Source organism: Xenopus laevis, chromosome 4L (assembly GCF_017654675.1).
Source record: "Xenopus laevis strain J_2021 chromosome 4L, Xenopus_laevis_v10.1, whole genome shotgun sequence".
Classification (NCBI taxonomy): domain Eukaryota; kingdom Metazoa; phylum Chordata; class Amphibia; order Anura; family Pipidae; genus Xenopus; species Xenopus laevis.
In genome coordinates this window covers 31,930,767-31,948,753 of record NC_054377.1, presented here as the reverse complement: position 1 = coordinate 31,948,753, position 17,987 = coordinate 31,930,767, and the positions used below count along the sequence as shown (strand labels likewise).

Here is a 17,987-nt window from a genome sequence, read left to right as displayed (position 1 = left end):
ACCTCATGCAAAAAGTGAAATTCAACAATATAAAATATAGTAAAACTGGCTTTATAAAATGATTTTGTAGCAAAAGTCTACAGTACTATTGTCTATACCAATACATAATTAGTATTTATTCCTGTGGGTAAAGGTGCAAGCTATGTACCACTGTATGCTAATACAGACACAGAGTACAGTTGAGTAGGTTTTGCAACTTTGTGTACTAATATAGACCTAAGCAGCACATTTTATATATTTCATACAGATATGGATGATTTTGATAAATAACCGCCAAAGTGTGAGTTTATGTACTATGGTATTTTACATGCTATTGTAAACTGACTTTAAAGTTTACCACAGAGTGGGTAGTAATCCATTTCTACCAACACTGTGTGCAACTATCTTTTTCTGGCAGCATCACTTTTTTTTGCAAATAATACCAATACAAAAGCACATCTGCTGGCCTCCATTAGAAAGCTAGATTAAGTTCAAACAATGCATTTTGCATAGTGCTCTATACAGTATAATTTTAAAAACATCGTACCTTTACTACACAAATGCCAACAGCACAACCATGGCTGGGATATTTTTTGTAATGTAATGGTCTTGTATGAGCAAAAACTTCAGTTGTGGTGCCTTTTTTTCTACTAGTACGGTTTCCTAGCCTCATCAGGCCTCATGGCTTTTCTTTGAAGATTGTGTGTCTACAGAGAGTAAGTCTGGCAAGCTGGGGAGAGGTGAGCTGCACTTCTGATTCAACACTGAGAAAGAGAGGCTGAACTTAATATCTGTAGGGAACAATGAACAATTCAAGTTCAACAGTTTATTATGAAGCCTACTCATTCTTTCCAATAACTAGGACCCAGGATAGGTTCTGGTAATCATTAAAGACTGCATCCCAAGAATTTAAGACCTATTTTACTAAATGTTTTCAAGTGTTATTTGTCATAACTATCTTCTTTTCCTTCATATTCCATTGTATATCTGTTACTTGAACTGTGTAAATGTTGCTTTTATATAAAGAAAATGTTCTTGTATAATTGAGGGGTAAAATAAACATGTAAATGTTTCCGCATTGTAAGTCAGTGGTTTTCAGTCCCCATTTGCAGGGCAATTCTCATAACAAGGTTACAAATATTTAAAAAGATTGCTGTTTCAGTCAAACTTCCATAGCTCCAGTTGTATAAAGCAGAACAGATAAGCATTTATGTCAAATGTCTCTTATTGGCTTTCAGGCTAAATCCTTCCATCGACTAATTTAAGCCCCCTCGGGATACAGACCTATCATTTGGTAGGCTATAAACCATAAAACTGCTTTTCTTCACATGGCATTAAGATGCATAGGCCAGTCAACAGCACCTTATCACTTTCTATTAAACATTTCCATAGTAGATAACATCCCTTCGGCCTTTCAGCTCCTGGTGGGCCCTCATACTGTATATTGACTGCTCCTTGAAATGCAGTACTTCATTTTATATTTCACAGATTCTACCTTTTACTGTCTCTATACTAACTTTCACTTAACTTTTTTACTTTGTAATTAGCATATTCATCTAAACATTTTTCCAGGAACCACAACAGTACCAAAATACAGTATCTGTAAGCTGTTAACACCACCATTTACTCAAGAATAAGAAACTACAACTACAGAGGCTTATATCGGAGTTTACCTATACAAATTCTTTCTGCTTTGAAGAAATAGAGCATTTGCATGGTTAGGTAGGCATAAGGCATCCTAAATGTGAATTTGCTTTATTTCTTGGCAATTGCAATTACCCACTTTTCCCTAACTTCAGCAGTATATATGTAGTTATTTCAAGTAAAAAAAAAATGGCCGAAAAGTACACTGCTCTACAATAAAACTACAGCTTTTATACTTTGTTTTTCTGACACCAATGTAATACTACATGTGATTTATCTTCATCATATATCTCTTTGTCAAACAGTATCAGATATTGGCAGTTAGTTTGTCCCATTGCTCTATCCAGCATATTTCCTTATCTTACATATCTATTGAGAAAGGTGTCACTTAGCATTGTGTGAGGTACAACCTAATTTAAAATGGTGTTTTCCTGATGTGATGTGTAAATTACTGAGGGTTTCAACAAGACCCAGGTTATTCAATATGAAGCAAATTTACCAGTGTTTGCCTCGACTAGCATATACTGGCAGAGCAAGTGGTTACAGTGGACTCCAGGTTCTTATCAATCAATGGAATCATAAACAACAAACTGTTCAGCTACTCTAGAGTACCCTAAGAGGTGAAGGAACTTCGTAGTATTACATCTAATGCCCTAAATTGAGGAAGGGCAACACTGCCATCCTTTTTTTTTCATGAAAACTACTGTATCTGGCAAAGAACTTGGCAGCACTTTGGCAGAACTTCATGTTTGATGCATCACTCAATAGTGAACATTATAGGGGGCAATTTACTCAAACTAGGGGCAGAAGTGCAAGAGCACTTAGGAGCATAATTGTGCATCCCTTAATGCTCATATTGAGAATACTTCTACCTCATATTTGGCTGCACTCTGCACCTGCCGCTGCTCACTAACTAAAACATTTGAATAACTTCATGTCACCAGCCCCTCATGAATACAGCAGTGCTGAATGCTGGCAGTGCTGTATTCATGGTGGCAGTTGCTGGTCTCTGTGCCATCAAACATAGCACACAGACCTGCAGCAGCAAAAGTGTTGTCTGATGCAAAAATATGGCTTCAGACTGTGGCTGGATCAACTAGAGGTTAGGCAATGTTTATATGGCACACATGAACTGTTGTTGGATGTTGGGAGATGAAGTTTGCAACGACTGTAGAGTAATAAATTGTCACTCTGTATTTGAAGGGCAGATACAAACTTGTATTGCTTTTTTGTGCATAGTTTAAACAAACATTTTTGGTCAGAAACTCCAGTTGTCATGACAAACTGGACACAGGATGTGACGAGGGTAGAATTTAATTGGTATGTATGGGTGATATTTAGTTTTACTTGAGCAGCACAATTAGTATGACACTTCCCTTACTAAAACATATATAAGAACTAATGCTCATGTATTGAACGAAGTCCACACATTAACAGCTCTTCTCTTGGTCAAAATGCAAAGTCAATATTTACGCTGTTAGGCCAGCTTTTCTCTGGTTCAACAAACATAGGCACAGTACTGCAATTTTTTGTTTCAAGTTCTCAAAAGATATATTACTAAAACAGAGACAGCCAAAAGGATAGTATGTTAGCTGTTGAAGGGTATAAAAGTTATGAGAAAAAGCGACCAAGCAAAGATTGTCTACAATGGAGAATATGTGCTTGAGGAGGGATAAGATCAATATTTACAAATATGTAAGGGGAATTAATAACAATAGAAAGCCAACACATTGCTGACTTTATACTGTTTTTAATTTGATTGTGATGTGGATGGACCTTTAAACTAAGCAGTGAGTGTATTACAAAGAAGAGATGGTGGGTGTGCTGGTGAGTTTGTCTTCATTTATAAATATATAAGGGGACCATACAATAAACACTCTCATGCTTCATTTGTTATCAGATGGTCCTTTCAGTAGGCAAGACAGCATCAATTCAGACTAGAAGAAAGAAGGTTCCATCTTGAGATGAAAACAAGGTTTTGTGAAATTGTGGAATTCTCTCCCTGAAGTGGTTTTACTGCAGATACATTAGCAAGCTTCAAGAAGGGGTTGGATGGCTTTTTAGCAAGAGAGAAAATACAGGGTTATTGAAAATAGCTTTTAGTACAACATTGGTCCAGGGAATAGTCCGATTGTCATCTTGAAATCTAACAAAGTGGAGAAGCTTTAGACGGGGGTTTCACCCTCCTTTGGATGAACAAGCCATTTTCAGGTTTCTTTTGGACAAAAAGGCTGAACTTAATAAATGTGCATGATTTTTCCATCTAAATTACTATGTTACATTAATTATTTGAAACAAAAAACAGAGGAAAGCACAGGCATACATAAATTGTGGGGGGGGGAGGGGTTACATTCAAGACTCAGCAATCTATTACAGAATGGTGTACTGTATATTCTAATAATTTATCAATTTTCTTCCTCACATACACGGACTGGTAGGTCACCTTGCCTGAGTGTGTTTTGCCTTATACTTGTACTTGACTAATAGCGCCTTATTATAAAAATAATGCTGTTTTGGCAGCTCTCCCTGAAAGGTTAGATATTTATGCCAGAAAGATCTTATATACAAGTCATTCTGAATTCTTGAGAAAACAAGTTGGATGACTGGTGAAACTTCTTCCAGTTTATTTGACTTATTTCTACAGACATACCATGACCTGGATGAATGAGAATCTTCACAATCAATGGAAATTATGGTTCTTTAAAAAGCACAAGCAAAGTTGTTAGGAGCTAATTTCACAAGAGCTTATTTTTAAACATAGTTGCTATTATGCACAAGTGTTGTTGCTCACAGAAACCAGACTAGACTGACATTGCTACTGTCAACTGCACTAATTCAATTTAGCAGCTATGTGTGTAAATCAGCTTTGCAGTTTACCATGTTTTCTAACCAGAATGCATGAATCAGCTCTGTAGAACTCTGGAGTAATTGTGACATCCACAAGTGGTGTGTAACTTATAGTTGCACACTATTTGTGGATGCCACAATTATATAGTTGCATAGTTAATTTGGGTTGAAAAGTCAATCAAGTTCAACTAGATTTTTACATGTATTGTAAATGAGAGCTATGACCTCTTATTTACAATACATGAGGCACTATGGGACATGCCTCTAGAGTCTAGACCATAAAGACACGTACCCTCCCATCCAGCAAACCAGTTCAGATGGTAAGTTTCAATCAATGATTTCACAATGACTAATACAATTATCTTTTAATTTAAAAATATATAATATTCATACAGCGCACTGCCCAGTCATCAATACAAATAGTGCCAACAGACTCACTGCATGTCAACCTTCCATGTAGTGCAGGACATCAGCCTTAAAAATCAACTTTTAAAAACCGCATATGGTGGATAGTGAGCTTGTTTCAATTTATGCTTACATTAATTAGCCATTTCAGAAGGTCTATGAGTCAGAACATACACTAGTATATGCTTCCTTTTCCCAAGTTCCCGTATATTCAAATTCTACTTGTCTAATTTGGGATCAGGTAGGAGCTAATCACCTCACCGTTTACCTATGCTGCCCTATGGTTTCGGCGTGTCCATGGCTTCCTCACGGACATAGGACCTATGCCCCTGAGGAAGCCGTGGACATGACAAAATGCGTTGAGGGTGGGGGCAGTTTTCGCTTATACTTGTGTATGGTCTGACTCAGACCTTTTGAAATTGTTAATTAGTGTAAGCATAAACTGAAACAAGCTCATTATCCACCATATGCGGTTTTTAAAAGTTGTTTTATAAAGGGGAACTATCGAGAAAATGAAAATGTAATATTAGCTTCAGCATACTTAAACTTTTTAAATACAATTAATTAAAAATCTGTACCATCTCTGAAATAATCAAGTTTATCTTCACTATTCCTCTCTCAGCATCTGTTTCTCTTCATTCTGTCTTCATGCAGCAGTTTAGTGTCAGATATTTATTGACGGTTAGATCCAATGTATGTTATAGGGGGGCTTCCTTTCCTAGCAGATGAATTAGAGCTCACTCAAATAACTGATTCTAGTACAAACAAAATCTAACAAAATAACTGCCTTTTGCAGAAATTCACAATGCAGAATTTTTAATTGATTGTATTTAGAAAGTTTCTTCAGTATGAACAAGCTTATATTAAATTTTCATTTTCACGATAGTTCCCCTTTAAAGGAACAGTAACGTCAAAAATAAAAGTGTTTTAAAGTAATGAAAATATAATGCAGTGTTGCCCTGCACTGGTAAACCTGCTGTGTTTGCTTCAGAAACACCACTATATTTTATATAAATAAGCTGCTGTGTAGCAATGGGGGCAGCCATTCAAAGGAGAAAAAGCTCAAGTTACACAGCAGATAGCAAATAAGCTCTGTCTGTCTAATGGTGTTATCTGTTATCCATTAGTTAACCTGTGCCATATAGCCGTTTTTCAATTTCCGCCATTGCTCCACAGCAGCTTGTTTATATGAACTAAATTAGTGTTTCTGAAGCAAACAGATCAGTTTTACCAGTGCAGGGCAACACTACATGATATTTTCATTACTTTAAAACACTTACATTTTTTGGTGTTACTGTTCCTTTAAGGCTAATGTCCTGCCCTGCATGGAAGGTTGACATGCAGTGAGTCTGTTGGTACTATTTGTATTGGTGACTGGGCAGTGCACTGTATGAATTTTATATATTTTTCAATTAAAAGTTTTATCAGTCAGTGTGAAATTATTAATTGATACTTACCATCTAAATTGGTTTGCTAGAGGGGGAGGGTGCATGTCTTTATGGTCTAGACTAGAGGCATGTCCCTTAGCGCCTCGTATTGTAAATTAGATATTATGCTTTTCCAAGAAGATGCCCAAGCCATAAACATCACCCAGTATAGTATTCCATAACTTCACTGCCCTTTCTGTGAAGAAATATTTTTCCTGCTTTTAATTAAAATTAATTTCCCAATTCTAAACGGATGGCCTCTGATTGTTCGATCTTTTATGTGAAAAAGACCCCCCTACTATTTGTCTATAATGTTTTGTAATGTATAGTAAAGAGTTATCATATTGCCTCTCAACCACATTTTCAACAACCATAACCTTGACAGTTTTTCATTATAGTGTAATTGTTCCATTCCTTTCACCAGTTTAGTTGCACATCTCTGGACTCTTTACATCTCATTAATAGCCTTCTTAAAGGAGAACTAAAGCTTAACTAAAGAAGTAGGCTAGAATTGTTGTACATTATGTTTTGGGCTTCTGTACCAGCCCAAGGCAACCACAAGCCTTTAGCAGTAAAGATCTGTGCCTCTGAAGATGCCCCGGTAACTCGCCATTTTCTTTTCTGCTGATTCACTGCACATGCTCTGTGCTGCTGTCAGTTACTGAGCTTAGGAACCAACTCGAAATATACAGTACGCATAGAAAAAATGTCACAATATAAGGCTGATTTGTAATTAACACAGATAATCACTACATGGCAGCACAGGAACAGCAGCACAGGAACCAGTGCAACTAGCATCAGAATTTAATAATCAGCTCTGTAGCATAAGCGTATATGACAGGCCAACCTCATTTTCTGCATGATAATTTCCAACTAACACTAATCTTAGCTTATCAACAGCTGCTCAGAGCCCACTGAGCATGTAAGTGTTGTAGACACTTTCCAAGATGGTAACCTCCAAACTGACACATTTGAAATCCTGGATCATTGTTACTATTGACATGCTGAAACTTAAAGCTGGTGCAATAGGTTCAGTATGTAAAATTTGGCATTTCTAGCCATATTTATTTTTAGGGTTTAGTTCTCCTTTAAGGACTGGGAACCAAAGATGCATTGCACACTTAAGGTGTGGTCTTGCCAGGGATTTATAAAGAAAATTATGCATTTATTCCTCAAGTTAATGCCTGTATTTGCAAGACAGCACTTTATTAAAGTAGCCACTGAATGACACTGCCTAGAGTTACACTGTTTGTTATCCACAAAAATCCAAAAAGCTTCTCAATTAAGGAGGCCCTTATATAGGAATTGTTCAGTATAAAAATAAAAACTGCGTAAATAGATAGGCTGTGCAAAATAAACTATGTTTTCAACATAGTTAGTTGGCCAAAAATATAATCTGTAGAGGCTAGAGTGATCTAATATCTAATATAATAGCCAGAACACTGCTTCCTGCTTTGCATATCTCTTGGTTTCAATTGGTTACCTGTCAGTAACCAATCATTGACTTGAGAGTGAGCCATATGAGACATAACCATATGTTTTTGAATCTTACCTGCATGCTGAGGATTAAAAGCCCCTTTAAAGTCGCTGACTGAGTTTGAGAGGAGGAAGTTGGGTCCAGGCTTTTATGTTAGACATCCTCTCACTCCAGTCTTTATAGATTACATTACTAACTAGGGATGGGCAAATTTAAACCGTTTTGCTTTGTCAAAAAGTAGCCGAAATGTATTAAACGCTATGGGTGACAATTTTTTTTTGACACACACCGAATTTTTTTTGACAAGCAACATTTTTTTTCTCACATTGAAGTTTATGGGCATCATTTCCGCGGCGAAAAAATTTGCTCATCCATATTACTAACTATATTAGAAATATTTTTCATTTTGCACATACTATATGTCCCAGTTTTTATTTTTACACTGAACTGTTCCTATAACATTCTGCACTAAACTCATAGTTCTGAACAATTTAGGTTCACCAGCAGAAATAGACAGTAATTACAATAACAACTTCAAGGTCATAAATAAACAACCTAAAGAGTAGAGATGTCGCGAACTGTTCGCCGGCGAACTTGTTCGCGCGAACATCGGGTGTTCGCGCTCGCCGGAAGTTCGCGAACGTCGCGCGACGTTCGCCATTTTGGGTTCGCCATTGTTGGCGCTTTTTTTTGCCCTCTCACCCCAGACCAGCAGGTACATGGCAGCCAATCAGGAAGCTCTCCCCTGGACCACTCCCCTTCCCTATAAAAACCGAAGCCCTGCAGCGTTTTTTCACTCTGCCTGTGTGTGCTGAAGAGATAGTGTAGGGAGAGAGCTGCTGCCTGTTAGTGATTTCAGGGACAGTTGAAAGTTTGCTGGCTAGTAATCGTTTTGATACTGCTCTGTTATTGGAGGGACAGAAGTCTGCAGGGGTTTGAGGGACATTTAAGCTTAGGTAGCTTTGCTGGCTAGTAATCTACCTTCTACTGCAGTGCTCTGTATGTAGCTGCAGTGGGCAGCTGTCCTGCTTCTGATCTCATCTGCTGACTGCTGCAATAACAGTAGTCCTTGTAAGGACTGCTTTTATTTATTTTTTTGTTGTTTTACTACTACTACTACTACTACTACTATAAGAGCCCAGTGCTATTAGTCTAGCAGTGTTGGGGAGTGGGACTGGTGTGCTAATCTGCTGCTCCTAGTAGTTCAGCAGCACCAACTTTAATTTTTTTTTTTAATATTCATTTTTTTTTATTTTACTTTTTTTTATTTTACTACCGCTGTAGTAGTGTATAAGTTGACCTTTTAGGCATTATTTGCCCTGTAGGCATTATTTGCACACTGTTTTCTTCAACCCGCCATCGAGCTGTGTGACCTTGTTCACATTCTGTCTAAATATCCATAATATTACCGTCTCCAGAAAAAACACCGGAGTCACTTTTTTCAAGCAGCCATAATATATTTTACGTAATCCGTATCCACCGCTGTAGTAGTGTATACGTTGGCCTTGTAGGCATTATTTGCACACTGTTTTCTTCAACCCGCCATCGAGCTGTGTGACCTTGTTCACATTCTGTCTAAATATCCATAATATTACCGTCTCCAGAAAAAACACCAAACAATGCCTACAAGGTCAACGTATGGCAGTTGTTTAAAGAGAACAGTAGATTACTAGCCAGCAAAGCTACCTAAGCTAAAATGTCCCTCAAATCCCTGCAGACTTCTGTCCCTCCAATACAGAGCAGTATCAAGCAGATTACTAGCCAGCAAACTTACTATCATCTGTCCCTGAAATCACTAACAGCTCTCCCCCTACACTATCTCTTCCAAGCACACACAGGCAGATTTTTCAGATACATTTTTGCCCTTGATCCCCCTCTGGCATGCCACTGTCCAGGTCGTTGCACCCTTTAAACAACTTTAAAATCATTTTTCTGGCCAGAAATGTATTTTCTAGATGTTAAAGTTCGCCTTCCCATTGAAGTCTATGGGGTTCGCGAACCGTTCGCGAACCGCTCGCATTTTTGCGCAAGTTCGCGAATATGTTCGCGAACTTTTTTTCCGACGTTCGCTACATCCCTACTAAAGAGCAAGGGACCAAGGACTGACCCCTGTAGTACTCTACTAACAACACTGGTTCAATTAGAGAATTCCCCTGAGAAAGGCTATAGTCCCAAATGTTGGGGTATTCTCATCTCATCTTTGGCAAGTGTATCCGTCTCTTGTGGTGGTTTCCTTTTTTGCCTTGAAACATATTGCTAGGTGGTATCTATATCTCTGCTTATACTGCTGTATATGTATTATACTGAACATCTATGTTCTGATGTATGTTTTATTATTTGAAATGAAAAGAAATATTTTTTCATACCTCCTTTTGTTTGCAAAAATTTTTTTTGAGTATATATTCAATTATAAAGCATTCCATTTATCAGCACTCTTTGTAACCTATACTTCCACCAGATTTCTATACAAGTACAATATTATTATCTGGACCAATTTTCCTTCATTTAATTAATAACGTTCTGTGTGGTACTGTATCAAATGCTTTAGCACAATATAAGTAGATCACATCCACCACCAATTGCATTTAGTTGGGTAATAAATTATTTCTTTCTTTCTCATGGTGCATGAAACAGCAGTAGTGTAGGACTAGCAACGTGCAAGTCAGTTGCATGTGTAAGTATTAACACACAAAAGAAGCCCTGGAATTAAAAAACTCCTCAAGTTAGGTCTACCTTGAGCAGGCCAACCTTGCATTCTTGTTGCCTGTACATTATCCTACTTAGCAAAGTGGACACAACTAGCAGTTTGATATTGCTAGTACAGGGGAGATTCTTTGATATACTTTGATTACTATTGCAAATAGGATATGGAAGGGCACAATTGAAGCTTTATGCTGCTTGCAATATGCAATACTTGCATTACTTGTAGACTTTTTGTTCTGTAAGATCCTTGGACAATGAAGGTTAGCAAGCATATTACCTTTTTCTGTGAATTTATGTGGTTAGATTCTAGGGGTCCTTTACAAGAAGGAAATTAGTGTTGTAATTCCTTGAAAGCGCTACATTGTTTCCACTGCAACTTGTGCAGGATACACTGATAAAGACACAAACCCACTAAGCATAACCTGCAATTTCCAGCATGTCCAGGCCGATGATACATCCAGGGTTCCCTTAAATCAGTGTGGACACCTGCTACATTATCTAGAATGAGGAGGTACAGCATATTAGGGCATATTTAAAAAGGGTGAAAGTTAAAATTTGAAGCATTTTCACTAAAATTCTTCACTGCCAATTTACTAAAAGGAGAGCATGCCAAGCATGCCAAGTTTTGGAATTTAGGTGAAAATTCGAAGCACTGGTGAACATTCAAATCTTTTTCCAGGCAAAATTTCTCCAGTGAATATTTGTCAATATTCGTCAAATGCACAATAATAATTAATTTTCACCAGGTTCAGGCTGGCAAACTGCCATTAAAAAGACAGAGCAGGCACTTTTGCATCTCATTATCTACTTCATCTCTTTCATGCTAATATAGCAGATACGTCACTTCTTTATGGCGTAAAATCTTTAGAGCATTTTCTGCACTTCAATAGTATGAGGAAAAAAACACTGAAGAATTTACGCAAAGAGAAAATTTAGCACATTTCTCTGAAAACAGTGTATTTTTTTATGACCAGATTATTCTTTTGTGAACCAGCCTTACCTTATTCCTTGTATACACATTCAACACGCCTGCATGCCCTTGTGGACAGTATGAGGACCTTGTGCAGTACAATCTGGTGATAATCAAGTAGCCAAAAGTCCTTGCTTGGTGAAAGGGAGCTGTTATTAGCAGAAGAGCAACAAGGTAAGGTTACTCCACTTCACGGCCTGGCAGCAATTGTCCAATTGAGTTTGTACCTGCCATGTAAATGGCTTCACATGGGCAGAGCCAAATTATTTCTATCCAACTTTTATGGGAAACATAGAACTAATATAAAGATGCAGCCACTTTGGTTTGTCTGTTTGACACAGAATAACTAAACACAGATATCCCATTTATCTCATTTAACACAGAAAACTGTGACATAACATCCCATCTAATTAAAGCATTCACCATTGTGAACAATGGTGCTTTGGTATGCTAATGAAAAGGTTAAATGCATTAAATGAGTTAAGATAACTTTAGATAACACAGTTTCTTCAATTAACTCTGAGTCATGACGCATTTAACTCACAAATCCAAGTGGCTTCATCTGTATTTATATTTACAGAGTCTGACTGAATATATGTACAGACATTGCGAATCTATTTGATCTAAGTATAATAAGTCAACTTTTTAATGTGGAAAAGCAAGAAATCTTATCAGAATAAACTATTTCACTGTTCTCTTGTCTTGTGTATGTAAAGGTAAAACCAGTGCTCATATCAAATACATACATATGGTAGAAGTGTCTCAGGATTATGTTTCTAGAAAATGATAAGGGCCATATTAATGAAAAGATTATATCCTTTCATGAATTAAAGAATTCATTCCTAAAATAAAATGCCCCTAAAAAGTTCATAGTGAATAGAGAATAGAGAGTTCATGGCAAACTCTGTGTTTGCCCTTTGATAAACCTGCCCTTATGGATGAATATACAAAAATGTATAAAAGGGAACACTTGTGCTCACCATGAAACAATTTTAAATTAATAAATTGGGAGTCAATGAGGGTGTGACCACAAAATTAATGCAACCACAAAAAATTCAGAACATTAAGACATTTTGTGTATATAGCTACCAGTAATGCACTTCTCTTAAATTTGGCAGGATTTATTTGTCCATATATTGCAATATATTCAAACTGGCAAACTGTGTCAAAGTCATGCAGTCCACAGAATTCATACAGACAAAGATGAGATATACTTATATGGATGAGAGCAGAGACTTTCTCGTCTTTGTATGATTTTTGTGGTCACTCCCCCATTGCACAATGCTTAATGTTAGAGGTGAGCACACCTTTCCCTTGTGCTTTAGTCTATATTGAGGCAGGGCTGCTTCTGCTTTGAGGCAAAGTCAGAGTATTGCCTCAGGCATCAGTTAGTGGTCAGTTACCAGGGGTGGCCAAAACTCTCCTCTGGTAAGTGACATTGAGGCTTCTGTATAGGAACAATGGCATTTGGGCTTCTGTATAGGAACGATGGCCAGTTACATATCCTAACCTTGGAAAGTAAGTTGTAGATAAAACATGATACCTAAAAAAATACTATATTTCTTAATGAATCACATGAACATGAGTGTAGTACTGGCCAGATGAGGGATGATTTTGATGCAGTTGGCCAGGTTGAATATAAATGCATTATATATTCAAAATAGAAAAGGGTCCTCTGAATAAATATGATATATGACATCTCCATATAAAACAATCAACACTTTATTCTCGCAAAGGGTAGATAATGCACATATCAGAGTGATGTACCATATACACATAAAAAGATAATGTATACACATTTTTATAAAACGCACAAAGCTCATATTTGATCATTTAACTATTTTCTCTCATATAAACAAATACATGTACATTTCTTTGCCAAATAAAAGGCAAGCAGTAGCAGATGGCGTAAAGGCAGCTGAATCTCTACATCCATTAAGAACATTTTTCAGGGTTATGAGAAAGTTGGAATTATTAGGTCAACTTCAACCTGTCTGAGATAATCCGCATACCTATGTACAGCCACATTGTAAACTGTACAAAAAACACACACACACCAGAACCCAAAAGGGAAGATAGGAATACTGGCTGCAGCATGCCAGCACTAAAACAGCAACACACAATAGTTAATAAGCTAGGTAATATGTGTCTGTCTATCTGTCTGCTTGCTTCCTTGTGGGGAGAATAACTAGGAGTGTTTGTCTGAATCCTTCTAAATATGTGTCTGCTTGCGTGCCTGTCTTTTTGGGTATCTGGGCATGTTTCTATCTGCATCTCTGCTCTTGTTTCACTTGCATACTGGTAGATTATGAAATGGTGTAGTATACCGGATTCTGGTCTTTCTTTGTCTATATGTATGTGAGCTAGAGTGTCTATATCATTATCAGGTAATTGAAAGTATAATGCATCTTTGATTAATCTGTAAACGATTTCTAACTGCTCATATTCTTTCACTGCAGTTTTTTTCATGTGGAAGAAGATGCAGAACTGTATAATTAGTTGAGAACACGAAATGTTATATACTGATATATAAATATAAAGCAGTGGTGGGGGTTATAGAATATCTATAATATAATCATGTGTACATGGGGTGCACATGAAAGGCATGTGTGCATAAGTATGAGTATAATATTATAAATTCTGCTTATCCTTTACTGCTGCCCAACTCTCCCTCTTTTTTAGCTTGTATGTCACTCTCTCTTTATCTCCTTGTGTTAGGTTTATACTGTATTTCTACTTCCAGTCCCTGTCCCTATATTCCTTTTTCCTGCTGTTCTCCTTCTACGTTTATACTGTCTGTGTGTCTGTCTCCCCCTCCTTCCCTGTCTCTCTCTCTCTCCTTTTCCGTATGTTTCTTCCTCTGTTGGTCTCTTCCGATGCCGCCTCCCCCTATAAACTGCACCAAAGGCTGTCAAACATCACAGCTGCAACATTTCCATGCCCTGGTGTCACTGCAAATTTATTAAATAAATCCATTTATCTGAAGCATCTTAGCAAGAAACATGTAATGGATTCTTGCAGAATCACTGCTACTTTATACTATGATGATACACAATTCTATTTTTATCATGAAACATTTTTAGGAATGTACACAATAAATGCCTTTTGCTCCAGCTTTTCTCTCAAACACAATTTTCTCTCAAACACAATGCAATGTCAATTTCACAACACCCATTTTTTTCTTGTTTTAGCAACATATGAACATTTTATGTTAGACAAAGCCAAGCTCTCACTGATTTACCATGTAATATCCCCATTAAAAATAAGATTTGAACAGAACAGCTGGGATGATTAAGCTTTATCTTTCTTCATTGTCCTTACACACAATGCACTAAATATATAAATCAAATTAAACCTAAGCTGTGTCTTTGTTGAAAAATCTAAGTGTCATATAAAATATATTGTATATGTGTTAGATGTTGTGTTCCAAAACTACATTTGATTTTTCTTTTAAAGCTTTCTAATAATAATAAAGATGTGTACTAGATGAATGTACACACAAAAAGAAAACAATACACAGGACGCTTTATCTACGTGTAATTTTAGTTGTATATTTACTTTTTTTAAAAATGCAACAGTTGCAGTACAAAAAATTATGTACTACTATACTATTGTAAAAATGTTCCTCTTGCTAAATAAGTGAGGTTGTTAGGTGAATAGCAATGCACTAGCCATTTAACCCCTTTCGAATTCCCATGGATAAAAATAATCACTTTTGCATGTGCCTCGACTAACAGCGAAAACCACTGACTACTGAGGTAAAAGGCATTCAAGATCACTCATATCACTCGTATAAACTACAATAACATGCAGAAAACTCTAATCATTTATTTGTATAGAGGAGAAATGTGTAACTCCACGTGTATCTTCTGTAATGCTACATGAAATGCATTTTAAATTTTCATAGTAGCCTTTTATACTATGAATTGTTGCTGAAACAGCTCCTTGTTAATTAAGTATATGCAGGCATTCCTAGAATGTTTATATTGTCCAAAGGCAATGTACAAACAATCTACAGCATTATTAACCCATAATCTTGATACTGATTAACATGGTGGTGTATATATATATATATGATATATATATATATATATATATATATATATATATATATATATATATATATATATATATATATATATATATATATATATATATATCGCAGTGAACATCTATAAATCTACTGAAATACTATGCATATCTACAAGACAAATATTGAAAAATAAATATTGCTCTTACCTGGCCTGCTGTAAACATACTACCCATTCGAATGAATGTTTCCCCTAAATGTCCCTTTTTCAAGCAGAGTCAAAAAGAGAGCCTGTATAAATAGGACTAACCTGGTTTAACACAAGTTACTCAAAAATCATACAACTGCATTGTCTGCCCTTTTGCCTTATCTAAGTGGATCTCACACCTTGCAATTGCAGTGATACAATGAGCAATGCATTCATGCATACCAGCATCAATATTTTTTTCACATGAGATCGCATTTCCATAAAAAACACAAAGAAAAAAAATACATGAAAAACCATATTGCATTAAATTGATAAGATATTTTGCATGACTGCAGCATTTGTTGGTGGATCTGCCCTTTCCTTCCTCCCTCTGATATCCTTTCCTTACACTGACAGAGAATTATGCATATTTTTTATCTTGCGATAGGGAATGTGTTAATTTTAGCACAAGACTGTCGGTATACGTTTAAAAGCTTTTCACAATATGGGGAGGTTAATTTATCTTCAGCTGTCCCTAGAGTAACTCATGCAAGGCAAGACTGCAGAAAATTATGGATGCCTAATCATTTGCAAAGGGGAAATGCCAAATTTCATTCTTATTTACAGTATATTCAATATTGTGTTTTTTTGTTCTTTTTTATACATAATTTCATGAATGACACACTCCCTCATTAGAATACCTGATCCGTAGCAGATCCGCAAGCAGTCAGAAATGGATCCTTCCGAAGCGGCACACACAGGCCCATATATTGCTCACAGAAGATGCTGCTGCTACCTCTTCTGTCACAGCAATGGAGTCTATGCCAGCATCAGGACCAGAACAGGACACGCCCACGTAAGGCCTTCTGTTAGTCCTAGCTGATCTGCGATTGGTCGGCAGTGTCAGGCTGCTCATTTCAGCACCAGAGACAGAGGCAGCAGAGTTATTAGGTGGGGGGAGGAAACTTGATTGCCAGGCACATTGACAAATAAAATGGCAGAAGGGTGTTAAAGCATTTGTGAGAAAATAAGGGAGAGAGGGCTGCAGCTAGAAATGAGAGTCGGACTGAGAAATTGGGCAGTAGATATGTGTATATATATATATATATATATATATATATATATATATATATATATATATATATATATATATATATATATATATATTTATATATATATTTATATATACATGGCTAATGAGAAACACATTCAGCTTTCATTTGTAACCCTGCCCTTTATCAATGAGACACTCTCTGTATGTGAAGCTTCTTTTCATCCATAACCCTTTTTTTAGCATGCATTATTTTCTGTCCGTCCGTCTTCCACGATTCAGTATGTGCACTGTCCTCTCCTCTTGTTTATCTCGGCTTTTCCCCTTTCTTCTTGCCTTCCATTGAAGCCCGTCCCACCTAACACTCACACACGCACACATATATATATATATATATATTTATTCCAAAAAAGACCAGCAACACCGGGATATTTGTGCATCAAAGTTAAGGTGTATTCACATTTGCATGAATAGCCGACGTGACGTTTCGGTCCCCACAGGGACCTTCCTCGTGGCAAATATATATATTTATATTTTGTCCCCTCTGCAACTGCAAGCAATCCTCTCCCTGGCTTTCCTTCTCACTGTGTGTCGCCCTCGCTCTCTCTCCTTCGCTAAATCTGTTCAGTGTTCTCTCTGCCTGGGCCCTTCTCATCCCCCAAACACTTAGCAATCTGTTCTTCCCTCACACAGAAGGCCTCCCATATTGTCACTGTCACAATTACACAGTACATTGAATTCTCACACTGTTACCACGGCAGCCATAGCCCTCCCTGTCCTCTGAGACCCCCGAGCCCATCCCACGAGAGAGGCAGAGACACCTGCCATAATAGTATAGCAGATATGAGGGCACACGTCTGCTATAATACCTACTGCAGTCTACCTGTATTGGTGATGTAGATTTGTGGATAGGTATATATAGGTGGATATATATCGATCACTTAGGGCTGTTGTGTGACACTAAATACCCTTTCCTATATATATATATATATATGTGTGTGTGTGTGTGTGTGTGTGTGTGTGTGTGTGTGTGTGTGTGTGTGTGTGTGTGTGTGTGTGTGTGTGTGTGTGTGTGTGTGTGTGTTTGTGTGTGTCTATAGTGTTACACAGAAATACAGGAATATAGGCAGCTAGCGATAAAGACAAAATGAGGAAAAACATTATTTAGATTGTCTCAATCCATCAAAGCCAGAAAGGGGCCGCGTGGAAATGAAATATTGATCATTAAATGACAATAATTCCCTTATCAGTGCTAAACAGTAACAAG

The 17,987-nt window shown here is 37.0% G+C and overlaps 1 protein-coding gene across 13 annotated transcripts in view; it reads right to left on the bottom strand.

The window, feature by feature from the left end:
* The window catches only part of LOC108713967 (neurexin-2-beta), a 404,763-nt gene extending 388,279 nt beyond the window's left edge, over positions 1–16,484 (bottom strand). For all 13 annotated transcript variants that reach the window (XM_041590057.1, XM_018257736.2, XM_041590065.1 and 10 more), the window contains exon 1: positions 16,371–16,484. The gene's annotated coding sequence lies outside the window, so the exon portion shown is untranslated. The remainder of the gene's footprint in view (positions 1–16,370) is intronic.
* Positions 16,485–17,987: the final 1,503 nt, after the last annotated feature.